Here is a 16293-nt window from a genome sequence, read left to right on the forward strand (position 1 = left end):
TTCCTCCCCAACCCCGGACAGGTCATCATCCTCTTCCACCTCATCCTTCTTCTTCGTGACATTGGCCGTCTTGGAGGCACCTGTCGTCCATGTTGGCGGGGCGGTACTTGTCATTGCTATCGAGGTGGCGGCACCTGTTGGCGTGAAGGCATCTGCTGTCCCGTTCTGCGTTGGGGCTTCTGTGGTTGTTTCTTCTTTTGTGAACCACAACCAGGCCTCCAAGTTCCCGGCACAGAGAGCCAGGAGAAGCAACCACGTCTGGATCTTCAGCATGCTGCCGGCTCCTGCAACAGTCCTCCGAGTGTCTCAGCCTGCAGCACTCCACACAGTGCTCTCACTGTTCCTCCACCTGTTAGCCAGCCGGTCACCAGTTAAATCCAAGCGGTTCAAGGGCCACTGAGCATCCACTGAATGAAAACAGAGGCATAAAAACCCTGCTCACACTCACAGACCCTCCCCTCTGGATCTCCCAGGGTACGGCTGCTGCAACCTCCCTCATAAAAAAAAAGCACTTGCATGGACAGGGGGGAGACCCGAGCGTGGAGGCAGGCCTGCTACACCGATGATGGAAGTCATTGGTTACTCTGAGTTGCCCCAACACACACAAAAACTCCTCCCCCGTGTGAGTTGATGAGTGGGTCCCCGAAGACCTTTTTCTTCAGCATGATGGAAAAGCATGCGAGCGTGCATGTTACCACAATGACACACCCATCCTGCACAGAAATAACCTCAGTATAATATGGACTTTTTAAATATAAATAGGCCATAATAAACAGGTTTAGTCCACATTGTGCTCAGTGGGTAACATCCAAGCTGTCATGCATGTGAAAATGAGCACGAATGTCAAGTTCAGAGGAGGAAAATGCTACAGGACAGTCAGCTCAGTCATCAAATAACAAAGATTCATGTAGATTTTTAATATAAGAAATGTCGCAGTGATCTTAAGTGTCATTTTGGTACAATTTTGGATTTTCCTGCAGGATGCTGTATCAACACTAGACCAGCCAGTGCATCAGGGCAATTTTAAAAACTAAAAAATGCAGTTGTAAACTACTTTTAAACAGACACAAGCAATTTTACATAAGAGCATGCACTTGTCATTTAAAAGTATAATTCAGCATTTGCGCTTTCTTGCTAAGAGTTAGATGAGAAGATCAACACCACATGTATATCTGTGTATTAAGCTAGGAGGCTATTAGCTCAGCTTGAGGAAACAGCTAGCTTGATTTTGAATTTCAACACAACCAGAAATGCAGAAAAAAGTTATGGTTTTCGTGCGAATGACCGTAATTTGTCAAGAAATAGTTCCACCATATGATGCTACTCACTCTAGAAACACTAATTAGCATTTTTAGCATTTTTCCTTGTGTACAGGTTGATTAAAGAGCTAAGCTAAATGCTGCCTATAGCTTCATATTTAACATATAAGGTGGAATTCTGAAATAGATAGGCTAGCTGTTTCCCCCACCTTCCAGTATTTATGCTAAGCTAACATAAGCTAAGCTAAGCTAACTGGTTGCTACCTATAGCTTCCTATTTACCTTAGAGTGTGTGGTGTCAATCTTCTCATCTAACTCTCAGCAAGACAGCGAATAAGAAATAAGTATAATACTGCCACACTAATCAAGTATGTCTGGTAAGGTTATAAAAAAATCTGGTAATTATTTTTAGTTTTTTTCTCCCTCGCTGTGCGGGACAGAGGAGAGAACAAACCCTCAGAAAATGAGTAATCATCACACTACCAGTTCCCCAAAATGTTGAAGTTTACATGACAGAGAACCTTTTTCTTTCATATCATCATGTTTTCCTGCAGCGGTGTCACAACTTCTTTCATTTGGGAATAAAACCATAATGAATGCCTCTGAAACAGAAAGCTATATTTGTTTACCTAAAAGCCACTGAACAAGCAGTTAGCGAGTGGGACGAGTACAGCTGTGGTTTTCTACCTGGGGGTCAGGACCCCACAAGAGGTCGCGTGATGAATGAATTTTGAGTATTTTATGGACTTCTCTGTCATTTTTCTTGTTAATGCCACTAAACTTCACCTGAGACGAAGGTTAACAAGTGCACATGAGGAAAAAAAAGGTTAGAAAACACAGGACTAATTGACAGCAGCTGACAGGTTGAGATGAGAAATGATTTCATTGCGGTTTAAAACAACAACAAAAGGGAAAAAGACGGCTTCGGAAAAAATGTGGTGTTGAGTTACACAACGCTGACATGTCATTGTGATTAATAGCTTTTGTTCAAAGAGAGGAAGAACTCAACTTTCTGCTCCTTTGTGATGAATACATTGTGATAAACAGACGCGGCAGTGTGAGGGATGACTGATGGACGGCAGCTGAGACGGCGAGGCAGCCGCGGAGGGCGTATCTGATTGGATCGATGTCCTAAGCTCCGCTCCCGGGGGACGACTCCATTGCCTCATCGGAGAAAATCCTCGGAAAATGTACCACTTCCAGGTTCTCACAGATGGGCGATAAGACGAGGGAGGGAAGGAGGGAGATACCCCTCTTCTCCCAGGCCGCCGCCTCCTCCTCCTCTCGGCCCTGTGTGCCCCCGTCAGCCAGCTACCCGCCTCATCTGCCAAGCTAAGACATCCAGCTGTTACACATTCCAGCCCTCAGACCTCCCACACCCACGCTGCACGACATTTGGAGGCTTGGAAGCTGCCACATTCTGATAATTTGTGCATTCATACAGCATCGCTGCCGCTGACAGCATGTGTGCTGGACGCATTCTGCAAGAAACTGAACAGGATGGAGAAAATAAGAGAGCGAGCCAGCTGTCACAGAGGAAGTGTTCTGGCTCGGAGGGCCGCAGAGACAAAAACGATGCGAGTCGGCGCTTCAGCGTTCCTTCAAAGCCTCTTAAGAGTTTTATCAAGTTGATCTCGACTCGTTAGACTTTAAGATGGATGTCGAGTTGATTGTCTCGCTATTATCTGAGACAAATCAGCACAGGAAAACTAAATAATCTTCAAACCTGCTTCTTTAAATTGTTTCTGTTGTAACTGCTAGCTGCTGCTCACCATAGGCTACTCTTTGCTGTAGCTACTAGCTGCTGTTAGCTAGTTAGCACAGTTACCCATGAAGTTAGTGAGACCCTATTAGCTGACTATGGTCTAATAACTTGCTCCTGTATGTTACAGCTAACTGCTTCTTACTACACTCTTCTATCTAGGCCTGTAGCTACTACTTTAGCTGCTGTTAGCTAGTTAGCACTGTTAGCCATGCAGCTAGTGACCCTATTAGCTGAATATGGTCTATTTAATTGTTCCTGTATGTTACAGCTAACTGCTTCTTACTTTACTCTTCAATTCCTGTAAGAAAAGAAGCTGAGCTAATCACACTTGGTTGTTTTTATTCCTGCAGCAACAAACCCAACAACATTCAGATGGAGCTGGAACGTAATCTGAGTCAGAACCGCACAAGGATCCGGTTATAAACTATCATCTGATACTACTTTAAAAAAATGTGGATGTTATCAGGTGAAAACAGGCAAAATCTGAAAACAATGACTCCGAAAAAGGCTTTTTCAAAGCATGTAAAGTCCCAGACAAATAATAAAACAAGAGCTCACGGGCTTCAGTCTTGCAGTAATTACTAAAAGCAATTCCAGAGACTGCGTTCGGGGGAAAAACAGACTTCCTGTTTAGTTTGTTTTCTTTGTTTTCTGTCGCCAGATGATTGTGCTGTGAGTTTTCTTTCTGTCCTTCTCCACAGCAGCAGAAGAAAAAGCCCCGAAACTGGCAAAAGTCAAAACATTTCTGACATGAACATCGATTTTCTCCTCTGGCGTGTTCACGTTCGACCCCCTCGTCAATACATCCCCGTTCACACCCTGCAGACTCTCCCTCCTACATGTCTGTGACAGCTGCTCTGACCTGCAGGGCCACGAGGAGGGTAAGTAAACACATTACGCTTCAGTGAGTGAAGCGAATGTCAGCTCATGAAGACACCTGGAGTTTTATATATGCAGCTAAACACACTCCAGCTGTACGTTAGAGCTCCTGTGGGGATGCGATGTCTACTTACAGCAAACATTTCCTCCTCAAACACTCAGATGTCATCAGTTTGTGACGTTTACTGCAGTTAGTGAGTCCTTAAATTTCCCAGAGTGCCTTTCAGCAGCCACCAGAGAAAGTGCGTCGTCTGAACATGCTCATTTTACTTTGGTAGGAAAGCCTCAGGGTATTTCCTGCTACTTTTATTTTTAATTATCATTTCCTGAAATGCTCGAGAGATGCAGGCAGGTTGTTACCTTTATCCAGAGCGAGGCTAGCAGTTTCCACCTGTTTCCAGTCTTTGTGCTAAGCTACGCTATACAGGTTGTTGGCTGTAGCTTCAGATTTAACGTACACACGAGAGTGGTATTGATCTTCTCATCTAACTCTTCTCAAATTAATCCGAATCTGCAGGTTATCTTCTAGATTAACTGATCTAAACGTAGAAATATAAATAAATAAATAAAAATAAATAAATAATACAAATAAATAATATAAATATGACACGTGAGGGGAGAACCTACAAAATAAAACAGGAAATTGCTGAACTAAAAAAATTCAACTTATTATCACAAAAAAAGGACAAAACCTGCAAATATTAATGTTTCAATTTCTGTGATTTTTGCTTAAAAAAACCCACCATAACACAGAAACAGACCCAGCGAGGAACAAGAGGAATAAACCAAAAGAAGAAATATAAAAGCAGCAGGAAACACGAGCTCACAGCCTCTCGCTGACCTGACTGCCGGGGTCAACACCACAGTGTGTTTTATGGTTGAAGAACATACATGTGAGTGTGTGAACGGCCGGGTTTCCCTCTGGGAACCAGGGAGGCAGGAACACGATACACCAATTAAACCGAGACACGATGAAGCTGCTGAGAAGGTCTGAGAGAAAAACCCAGCAGGGTCACGCACTTTGTCTCACCCTCACCCTGGATCTGTACGTTTCTTATAGATAAGAGGAGCGAGGAGGTGAACTGAGGCGAAGGAGGTGAAAAAACAGCTGATGAATTGTCTGTAAACGTATGTTAACCTTTAAGTCGGCGGTCTGTGCAGTTACTGTCTGAGTGTAAAGATGGAAATGCAACCAATCATTGTCTGATTACATCCTGGAGACAGGTATGAACTCTGTGCCGCCTCCTCCTCCTCCTCCTCCTCCAGAGACAGAATCCCAAATATGGAGATTTCAATCAATTAAAACGGCTTAAAACTATTTAAAGCTGAATGCAAAAGTAATTACTTTCCTGGAGGAATCTGGTTGCCATGACGATTAGCCCCTCGGCCTGGTAATTTAGCGCAGCTGCAACTTTATACACAGACTCCATCTTCTTTTACACAAATATCTCAGTGGTGGGAGTACTTTTACTCGAGTACTGTACTTGAGTACAAATTTGGCGAAGATACTTAACGCAACATTTGCCGAATTTACAAGACGACCCGATTATTTAGGAATTTGTCGTAAAGAGCGTTTCACAGAGTTTATAAAGTGTCTCCAGTCGCAACAACTCATAAAATTGAGTGTTTTTTAAAGGGAGTCTGGGGAATTTCTCTCCCTCTTCATCTCCCTGCTGTGTTTAATGTCCTGAAATATGTGGACAATGACACTTTTTTTGTTTGACATTTTTGGCTGAAGTGCTTTCCCGCTGAGACTTGGATGAGAGGTTTAACGCCACTCTCATGAGAATAAAAAACTATTGTCAGCTGACTGGAAACACTTTACTGAACACATTTTCTTGTTTGTTTAAAGGAATGCAGCTCAAAAAGTTTGAGACTCGCTGCCACAAAGAAAATGGTTTTCCCCGTTTGGTGCAGAAGAACTTGACTGACCTCGACCTGGTCCACCACAGAAGGAGATATTTAACAATCACATACGGCTGTAATGTCCAGGCGTCCACATACTTTTGACCATGTAGTGGATCCATTGATTTATGTGCAGTACTTCCATGAACCAGCAGATGGCAGCAACACAGAGGCTGCAGGAGTCAGATCTGCTTTACATTACTGTGATTACCAAAGAGAAATACAATGAAAACAACACACAAATAGAAATCACTTTTATTTATTTTGTCTTGAATAAGATTATAAAAAGATGTATGTATATAATCAAGGACACCAACTGTGTCCATATGTTCTGCAGACTATGGTTAAAGGTGATTTCTTACAGCTGCAAACAAAACAACTGTTTGGATGCATAGAGACAAAATGTGATTGAAAAGAAGCTCAAACTGATCCGTTGTATAAAAATATTTATCTGCAAGGTATTAACAAGTAAAAATAATAAGACTTAATCCAATTCTGACTGCACAGGTGAGAAAAGTTCACACATAAACCTGCACAAAATCCAAAACAGGCAAGAAACTCTCCAAAAAACCTGAACAGATGCCCTCAACTCCAGTTCTGGTCCTTGTGTTTGTACTCACATTATGGAGTCATGCGCTGTGCTTCATGCATAAAGGCCCTCAGATACTATAAACCAAAGTTACAGGTGTTTTCTTGCAGCCAGAAACAAAAAATTAACAAAATGCGGTAGAAAATGAGCTCAGAAGTCTGTTCTTTTAAAATCTTCTGGGTATTTTTGTTTGAAAAGCACTAAATCTCAAAAAACATGAGCCTTTATCCAATTCTGGCAGCAAAAGTGAAGCATTTTCATACATAAATAAAGCACAAAATAAAATAAAAAAAGGTACTTAAAGAGGCTCGGAAACCTGCTGCAGTTTTGGTTCTTGTTTAATTAAAAAAAATAATAAATTGTGGTTGCAAAACGGGTCAAAAGGTCCATTCTTCTGACATGTTTCAGGCAATAAAACTATAAACATTGAGCCTTAATCCAATTCTGAGGCATTTTATGTAAAAACAAAGCACAATTTTTTTTAATTTGTCCTTAAAGAGACACAGAAACTTACAAAAACCTGTACCTAAAAGCTGAAAAAGATCCCTTTGCTCTCTGTGTTTAAGCTCTTTGTAAAGAGTCAAAAAAGCGTCTTTAACAAACTCAAAACTACCTTTTTTTCTTGTCTTTTGCAGAGCTGACACACTGAAGTAAGAAGTTTAAAGAGCAGAGTAAAGTCAAATATTAAAGATGAAATGCTGCCACCTGTTGTCTGAAACCTGGAGCACTTCAGAGATAAACTAACAAACTAATCTCTGCATTGAATCTGTACCAACATTAATGTAAGCCTGCTTTAAATCTCACGGTGTTACAGATGTAGAAATGTTTCCATCCTGACATTAATCACTGCTCTCCACCTGCAGCAGCTCCTCAGTTCATCAAATAACTCAAATTCTTCAAAGCGAAGCAGCAAATAAAAAGTTCCCCGTGGGGCATGTTGGCAGAAATCAACACCCATGACTCTCCTCCCTGATAAATACACCCTGCGGTATGTCGAAGTGGGTTTTTCTGGCACGGACAAAAGCAGACGAGAGGCTGCGAGACGGTTCAGTTATCGAGCCTCAATGCGCGATTCATTAAGAGACAAGACAGTCGAGTCCTTGTGTGGAGAAAGAGGACGTTTGTTGCAGCGAGCAGACAGTAAAGAACAAAAGGAGGTGAGATAAAACCTCCTCCTCGAGTGACTGACAGCAGATTATTAAAAAGCAGAACCAATTATGAGCTTTTAATGTGATTAAAGGTCATTTTAATCCTGAGTTGACGACAATTTCAGAGGCATTTTCTGTCAGAGGCGCATTTTCTTTGCAGCGTGAGCCTGAAGAGACGTGACATTCAAGTCAAGTGCAAAAAGGCCTCGTAACTCGAGGCCGGCGGTTTAAATTCCTGATGTTGGACTGGAGGGCAAGTACTGCTCATAACCCCGCTAATGCTCACCGTGAGTCATAAACTGGCAAAACCACAACCCGAGGCTCAGACAGCAGCTACTGTATCGTCCAAAATCAGAATTAAACGCTCAAATTTTTAACAAAACAAGACGTTCAGCATTAAAAACACCAACAAAGAAGAACTTCTGCACTTTATAGGAGCAAACTTACAAACACAGGCTGTAAAAAATATTAACAAAGTGTGAAAAGTGTGTTAAATATGCATTCTTTCTCCACTGGTTGCAAAAAGAAGTCAGATCCTGTGTAAGCTTATGAGAAAATGACCCGACTTCTCACTTGATTTATGCCCTCAGTAAACATTTCCTTGATTAGTTTATGGTCTCAATTTCTAGTTTCAAGTCTTCTTCAACACAACGTGATGCTCAGTTTGGAAATTAAAGTCCCGTTTAGAGTAAAACAGCAGGTAAAAGGTGGCCACGCCCTAAATCATACATTGATTTATCGTCTATTTTACTCTAAACAGGACTTTAATTTACAAACTGACTTGAAGCTAGAGATTGAGACCATGAACTCATCAGGAAACTGTTTACTGAGATCATAAATCAAGTGAGAAGTCGGGTCATTTTCTCATAAGCTTACATACAAATGGACTTCTTTATGAAACCAGTGAGAAACCAGAGCTTCTCTTACTAACTGAAGGAAATTCTGTGGATTCACAAGATTTTGGACAAAAAGAAGTTTGATGTGAACACTTGAGCCAAAGATTGAAAGCAAAATACTGTAAAAACATTTAAGACAATTGTTTGAAAATCTTCATGAGGTGTCGGTAAAACAAACACCTGCTGCTGTCGACACTTTCTCCAGACACATGACCTTAAAACCCGTTGATGTTTGACCTCCGAGTCATCTGATAAATGGAGAGAATGACGTGCATCACTTCACATGAGCCTCCCTCGAGCAAACCCCTGCTGCACCTGCTAAATATCATGTAGTAAAGTGAGAAATCAGAAAACATCTGAATCTCCTGATGTGACCTGAACCTGCAACCATAAACCAACTTCATCCAGTCGTGAATCTCTGCACAGTAAATCTGCCTGACAACAGCCTGAGTGAGCTTCTTCTTTGTTGGTGTCACTTCTTGGCTGATTAACAGCAGCGTGAATCAGTCTGAGGAGGTTGGAGGCCTCTGCTCTTGGCAGCCGGCACCGCCTCTCTGGATGATCTGGAGCCTGGTGGAGACGATTCAAAGCGTTTCCTCCTCGTGTCACTAACAAGACTGATGTTTGTTGCAGAAATGGAAAAAAAAAAGACAATGGAGGAGTCGACAGAGTCGCCTCTGGTTCACAGCCTGTTCACTTTTTATGCGAGCTGGAAATTAGTGAGCCAGTAAATAAAGCGATGAACGTCTCTTCTGTCGGACAAAAAGCTTTTTGTTCCTGAGGGTCGAGGCAGTAAAACCTGAAGTGCATTCAAGTGCAGGGAGGATACTTAAAGCCTTTTGTACCAACTGTGACTCAAGTTAACTTTCAGTTCTTCAGCCTGCAGAAGCCTGCGGGACACACAGACGCTGTGATAATTTGCTGCTTTCCTTTGTCTGTTATTGTATTAAACTGAATATTTGGGGGTTCGGACTGTTGCTCAAACAAATAAAGAGATTTGAAGACTTTTTTTTTCACTGTTTTCTGATTTATTGATAATGAAAATAAATGTTTCAATCTCAAGTAAAGCCCCTAAATGAGCCTCGACAAGAACCTGAAAAAACACCAATAAACGACTGGGAATGAGTCAAAGTCATTGCTGAGAAGTTTGGACTGAAAAGTGAATAAATAATCCAGCTGTAAGCGACACAGTGCACAGTTGTTTTTCCATTTTAATCAGGTTTGACTGCGTGTCAATGCATAGATGTTGTTTGTGGACATAAATAGTTGTTGATACAACTTGTAGGCTACAGTCCATCATGACAACTGTTCACAGTTTTTCTCAAGTTCAGCTAGAAAACCTCAAAGAAGACTCTTTCTTTGTTAAAGACTTAGCAGACAATTAATAATGGGAAGTTACTGGCTATCACAGTTAAAGAAAAGAGTGAGGAAGTACAAAACACTTTCTTTCAGATCACCCAACACACTCCGGACCAGAAAAAACATTTAAAAATCACATTTTACAGAAGGAACATAATGCAGAACATCTGCTATCTGTATTACTGTGCATTTAAAAAATAAAACACTGTTAATTTTCCTGAAAAAAGATCTTTTCTGCACAGGAAGCGATCTGTATTATGTTTTCCGAAAGCAGCAACCGGTCAGGATTAAATATAAGACCTTACAACAAACATGAAGACAACAATTAACGTAAACAACGAAGAACATCAGTGTGTTTATTGTAACTGAGCTGCGCCGCACAAAGCAGGAAAAACAACCTTGCAGATTTACAGTTTGTTTCAGTGTTGTGACTACCGAACATGTCTTCTTTCAGCTACAGGAGGCACAAATCCAAGCTAAACCGAGCTAAATTAACCCTGATGTTTAGGTGCTATTTGTGGGTAACCGGCTGATTAGATCTTAAAGAGCCGGGCAGGTGGGAGATTCAAACCGCAGCCACCATCATCACCATCATCACCATTTTCACCACCTCAAAGCCGGCAGCATCCGCAGCTGGGAAAACAAAACATTCCCAAGTAACAGAGATCACCTCCTGACCTGCAGATCAGATCTGACTGCTCAGAAAGATGGAAAACAAAACATCCTCTCAGCCGTCAGCGTGAGATCACAGCTCGACACTTCCGCTGTCAGCAGGTAGAAAACACCCTCAGCCGCTTTTATGAGGCTTTTAAAGTCGTCTATAGGGAAGCTATCATTATTTACATACTGCTGTAAAGAGCTTTGATGTTTCATTTGTTACAGTCTGCAGGTCTAATCAGGGTGAAGGAGGCTGGCTGCTGACTTACAGACGCACGCAGGATAAAAGCTGTAATTACAGATAAAAATGGGAGTTCACCGCACAGAAGAAATGTCCTCCAGGCTAAAATAAAGAGGAGAGGTTGGTGTAAGAAGCTTGTGGGAGGCTGCTGTTTATTCAACCTGAACAGACTGAAGCGCTGCTGTACATATTTTCTCTCAGGTATGACTGAGTTTAGGCCAACAAACACACTGCAGGGTTTCTTTTACCCAGTATTTATTGTTAGAAACACTGTTGGATCACCGATCAAACCCAAGACAATGACTGAGTTTAAGTGTTATTCTTCATATTGCTGTTAGGTTATTTACCCAAACAAGAAAATGGTTATTTTGACCCAGTGTCGGACACAACAAGCTCAAGCTTTACCTTGAAAATGCCACAAATGTAATCCAACTTGTGAAAAACAGTCAAAATAACCATATTTTACTACTTTTACGATATGAAAATTGGGTCAAAACGACCAATAGTCTTGAGTTCAATGGTGACCCAATGGTTTACTACCAATGTGTACACGGTAAAGTGAACCCTGAATATTGCATCTGTTCAATTTGATCCAAACTGGGTCAAATTCTGACCTTTAGCTGCTCCAAGGAGGTTATGTTTTCACTCATGTCCGTTTGTTGGTTTGGAAATCTGTTCAGTTTTACACTTTTTGTGTAAAAAACCAACCAACCAAACAACCAACCAGCCAACTAACCAACCAACCAAACAACAAACAACCCAACCAGCAACCCAACCAACTCAGCAACCAACTAATCAACCAGCCAACAAACCAACCAACCAACAACCCAACAAACCAGCAGCCAACCAACCAACCAACCAGCCAGCAAACAAATAAACCAATCAACCAACCAACCAACAACCCAACAAACCAACCAACCAACCAGCCAGCAAACCAACCAACCAACCAGCAAACCAACCAACCAACCAGCCAACCAAGCATGATTACACAAAAGCATTGAACAGATTTCAATCAGATTACTCAGATGTTATGTGAACAACACTGTTGCTGGGTCTGCCTGTTTATTTATGATGACATTTTAGTTTCCAGTTTGTCTTTAAAGAGACTTCATCAGCATCTTGATAAAGGCTGATGAAAACACAAGGGACAACGATGCAAACAGATTGAAGATTTTATCATTCATTGAATAGGAAGAAGAAAGAAAACTACTCACAGGTGTCTTTGTTAGTTATGTGACAGAAATCATCCATATTTTTTCACAGCAGTAATTCAGTGTTTCAGTGACGATTCAAACCAGAGTGCCGTCTGAACCAACCTGCTCCTGTTGCATTAACAACAGGACCGGGAACAAACCAAACCACCGCCTACTTCCTGTCCAGTGAAAAGCTCTTTGATGCTGCGGTGGTGTCCAGTGTCCAGTCCCCATTCATTTCACCGACCCGACCCTCCCACTGTAGACTGCAATTTAAAACCTTTAATCTCAAAGAGTAACGATATTCTGCCTGTTTTAGGTCACCTGACAAACCTGATGTCAGAGTTTTATCCATTCAGTACCATGTTGAGTTTACACAGATTTAAAGGCATGCTTTCTTTTAAAAAAGTCGCCAAAATTAAATCATTTATCATGGTTCAACACTGTGAAAAGCACAAATTATCTGAGACTTTCAAATTTCGGATTACCTTTGAATCAATCATGTACAAGCAACACTTGAGTTGGAAAAATACCCAAATTGAAGCTTAAAAAATGTATGTTTTATTAAAGTGTATTTATTCTACACATCTTCTTTAAAATTCGGCCAAAAATGAACCATTTGCACTAATCAAATAATGTAAAAAACATTAAATTTTCCACTTTTCACTGCAACTACGAAGCCTCGAATCACAACAGTCAGACCAACAGTCAGGTGACAAATATTCAGAGAAAAGAGCTTGAAAACAGCAAGATTGTCCCCTTTTGCTCCCAATATTGGTAAATTGAAAAACTGTTGTTTATACGATTTCCTTACTTTTCAGTTCTTTCAAAAATAAATTATCAAATAAATTCAGCTGGCGCCACAACATTTTTGTTTGGATTTATGGCATTTTAACTGCATTAAACTGCACCCAAGACATTTTTAAAAACCCAGTGACGAGACAAGATAAGATCAGTCAAGATAAAACAAATTATACAAGTAACAGCATGTTTAATACTGATAAGACAAAAGAAGAGACACTAAGATAAGATGGTATTTAATGAGGAATGAAGTCACATGTGGCACATTCATTATCTTTGTGTACAAACACATTCTTTAAGTCTTCAAAACTACAGTTAGCGGTGAAATTTAATTAAGTGATTACATGTCACATCTAATGAAGCTGAGTCAGACAAACACAAACGGTGAGACTTCATCATGTTTGTAGTTCAACTGAGACAAAACCACAGCGACAAGTTTTCATAAATAACATTCCAAGACACCACGCTGCTGAAAGTAATAATCTGCTCTGTTTATCTGTAAATAAATGTCTGTCTTACCACCGTCTGCCCCCGATTGATTTAATAAAACAGGGATTTCAATTTGATCCGGTTCATAAAATCTGTGGCATCTCATTCATTCAGTCTTTCATGGGAAAACTCCCCTGCTGCACAGGAAATAATGTGATTAATGAGATCGTTTAGTCGATAAAATACCGATCAACATGTCTGAAAAGCAGCAGATCTTTTAGAGGATTAATGTCAGCCTAGCTACCAGCATTAAATGTTTTATCTAAACTATGGATATGTTTGAATTTGTCTGTTTCATAGGGGGGAATGGTGTCATTAAGGCTGGACGAGATGCTGCCAAGCCAGAGACCACTGTTCAAGACGGTGTTTCACAATTATCAGCGCGAAACCCCTGGATATTTTTGACGCAGTCGGGACATTTTCCAGCTGTGTTTGTGGAAACAAATCTGACATTTTTGAGGAGACATCCGGACTTTTTTGTAGCCGTGTTAGTACCAACAAAACCAGATATTTTTGACAAGACATTAGGACATTTTCCTGTTGTGTTAGAGGCAATTAAACTATATATTTTTAACGAGATGTCGTGACATATTCAGCTGTGTTAGTACCAGCAAGATTAGATATTTTTGATGAGACGTCAGGAACATTTTCCAGTCATGTTCATGCCAACAGATATTTTAAGCCAAAACATGATCTTTCCGAAGCCTTACCAAGCATGTTTGTGCCTGAACCTAACCAGACCATAAGCACAGAATTGTCACAACATAAAATGGAAAATGTAATGTACAGAAACATATCAACATATCTGTGGTTTGCAGGAACATACATTTCTGGCATTTATTCTGGTGATTGGGTGTCAGTTTTCTATCGATCCACTACATGATTGATCTATAAATCCTTTCAGCACTTAGAAACACATTTCTAATCACTATACATTGTGTATAAATTGGCAAATAAAGTGCTGTAACAAGACATCACTTCATGAAAGTTTCCAGTGCCTTAAACTTGCCACGTTTAAAATTTTATACAAAACTGAAACGCCCACACTGGAGCTGAGTATAATGTTCAAAACGATCTTGAATTTAACGAGCTTGACGCATTAACAGCTTAAAAAAGTCAGCCGACAAATTTCCCCATAAAGTGCAACGCAGCCATTTCTGATGGCAGAAATGAGTCTCGTGTTGAGACAGGCTGAACCAGCCGCGCATCCAGGAAAGACACTGTAAAATCAGAAGAAATAATGATGATGTAATTATCCCATCAGATCCTCTGTATTATATTCACTTCACATCCCGAGTTTACAGTTACGTGAGCAGCTTCTAATCCTGTACGACACAGTACGGTTTTTATTAGCCCCACTTGTTGTCTGCTTTGATAACATACAGCATCGTATATCAAGGAAACGAGCTGCTCGGCCACCCAGGAGAGACGTCGGCTGCTTGTGCTCTCAGTGCCTACATGACGTGTAAACACAGTAAATCTGAGAGGCGTCATATCGCCTCAATGCAGAGAAAGAAAACAATGAGGATGTAAATTGTGGTGAAGAATCCGCCCTCACGTCCTCTGTTAGACGGTACATGATCAATTCATGATTCTCGGTGTGTGACAGGAATTCCCTTATTTGGTGGACTCACTTCTCCACAGCCTGATTCCTACATTACCCAGAAAACCTTTCACAACCTGCTGCATTTAAGACGACCTACTTACACAAAGCGCGAGCCTGAATTCTTGTGTGAAGTTTGCCGAGCGTTTTCTGCATATATGTCTCTACATGAATGTGTGGGCATGCCTGAATGTCAGCATAATCTCTGCATGTTTTGTGTGGAGTGTGTGCGTGTGTGTGTGCGCACGTGTGTGTGTGTGTGTGTGGCCAAGAGAGGAGGGAAACTAGAGTCAGGTAAAATTAGGCGATGAAGATCAAGTGTGTCTGTTTCAGTGGGAGGGACCGGCGAGCCCTGAAGAGGGGAAAATCTGAACAAACCGCAAATCACTGACTCACACACACACACACACACACACACACACTGAACACACTGTAGTGTACTGCACTACAACACACTGACAAGTACTTGCACAAGTAAGATACCTCATGCAGCCTTAATTCTTAAACCTACTTCTGACCTTAAGTCTGAACCTAAATATTAATCCAACAAAGTGCTGGGCTGCAAAATGCCATTTTGTAATTGTAATTTTGGATCGATTACTAAACGAGCCAATTAAGTAAAGGCCTGGGAGTCAACGTCATTACACAACACACACACAAAGATGCAAAATGACCACAAAGCCATAAGAAAAGAAAGATTAAATGACCACAGAAGAGCAAACAACCAATAGGAGACTCAAAACAACTACAGAGATCTAAAATGACCCCAGAAAAACAGCAACAAGTACACACCTTATACTACAAAGAGACATACTATGACCAAAGAGACTCAAAAATAGTACAAAAGGTACAAAAGGTCTCCAAACAACAATAAAGAGATTAAAAATGACCACAGAGAGATGCAAACATTACCATGAAGAGACATGGCACCAGAGAGACACCAAACAACCACAAAGACACAAAATGTGCACAAAAAGTTGCAAAACGACCACAAAGGGACTCAAAATGACTACAAAGAGACATAATGTGACTACAAGGCGACTCAAAACGACTACAAAGAGACTCAAAATGACTATAACTAAACATAACACGACTACAAAAAGACTCAAAACAACTATAAGGAGATTCAAAACGACCACAAAGAGACTTAAAATGACTAGAAAGCGACTCAAAACGACTATAAAGAGACTTATAACGACTACAAAGAGACTCAAAATGACTACAAAGTGACTCAAAACGACTACAAAGAGACTCATAACGACTACAAAGAGACTCAAAATGACTACAAAGTGACTCAAAACGACTACAAAGAGACTCAAAACGACTACAAAGAGACACAACATGACTATAAAGAGACATTACGTGACTACAAAGAGATTCAAAATGACCACACAGACACTCAAACGACCACAGAGACTCAAAACGACTACAAAGATTTAAAACAACCACAAAGAGAAGCGAAAATTAACCACAAACGGACATGGCAACAAAGAGACACAAAACAACCAC

Source organism: Pagrus major, chromosome 24 (assembly GCF_040436345.1).
Source record: "Pagrus major chromosome 24, Pma_NU_1.0".
NCBI classification, from domain to species: domain Eukaryota; kingdom Metazoa; phylum Chordata; class Actinopteri; order Spariformes; family Sparidae; genus Pagrus; species Pagrus major.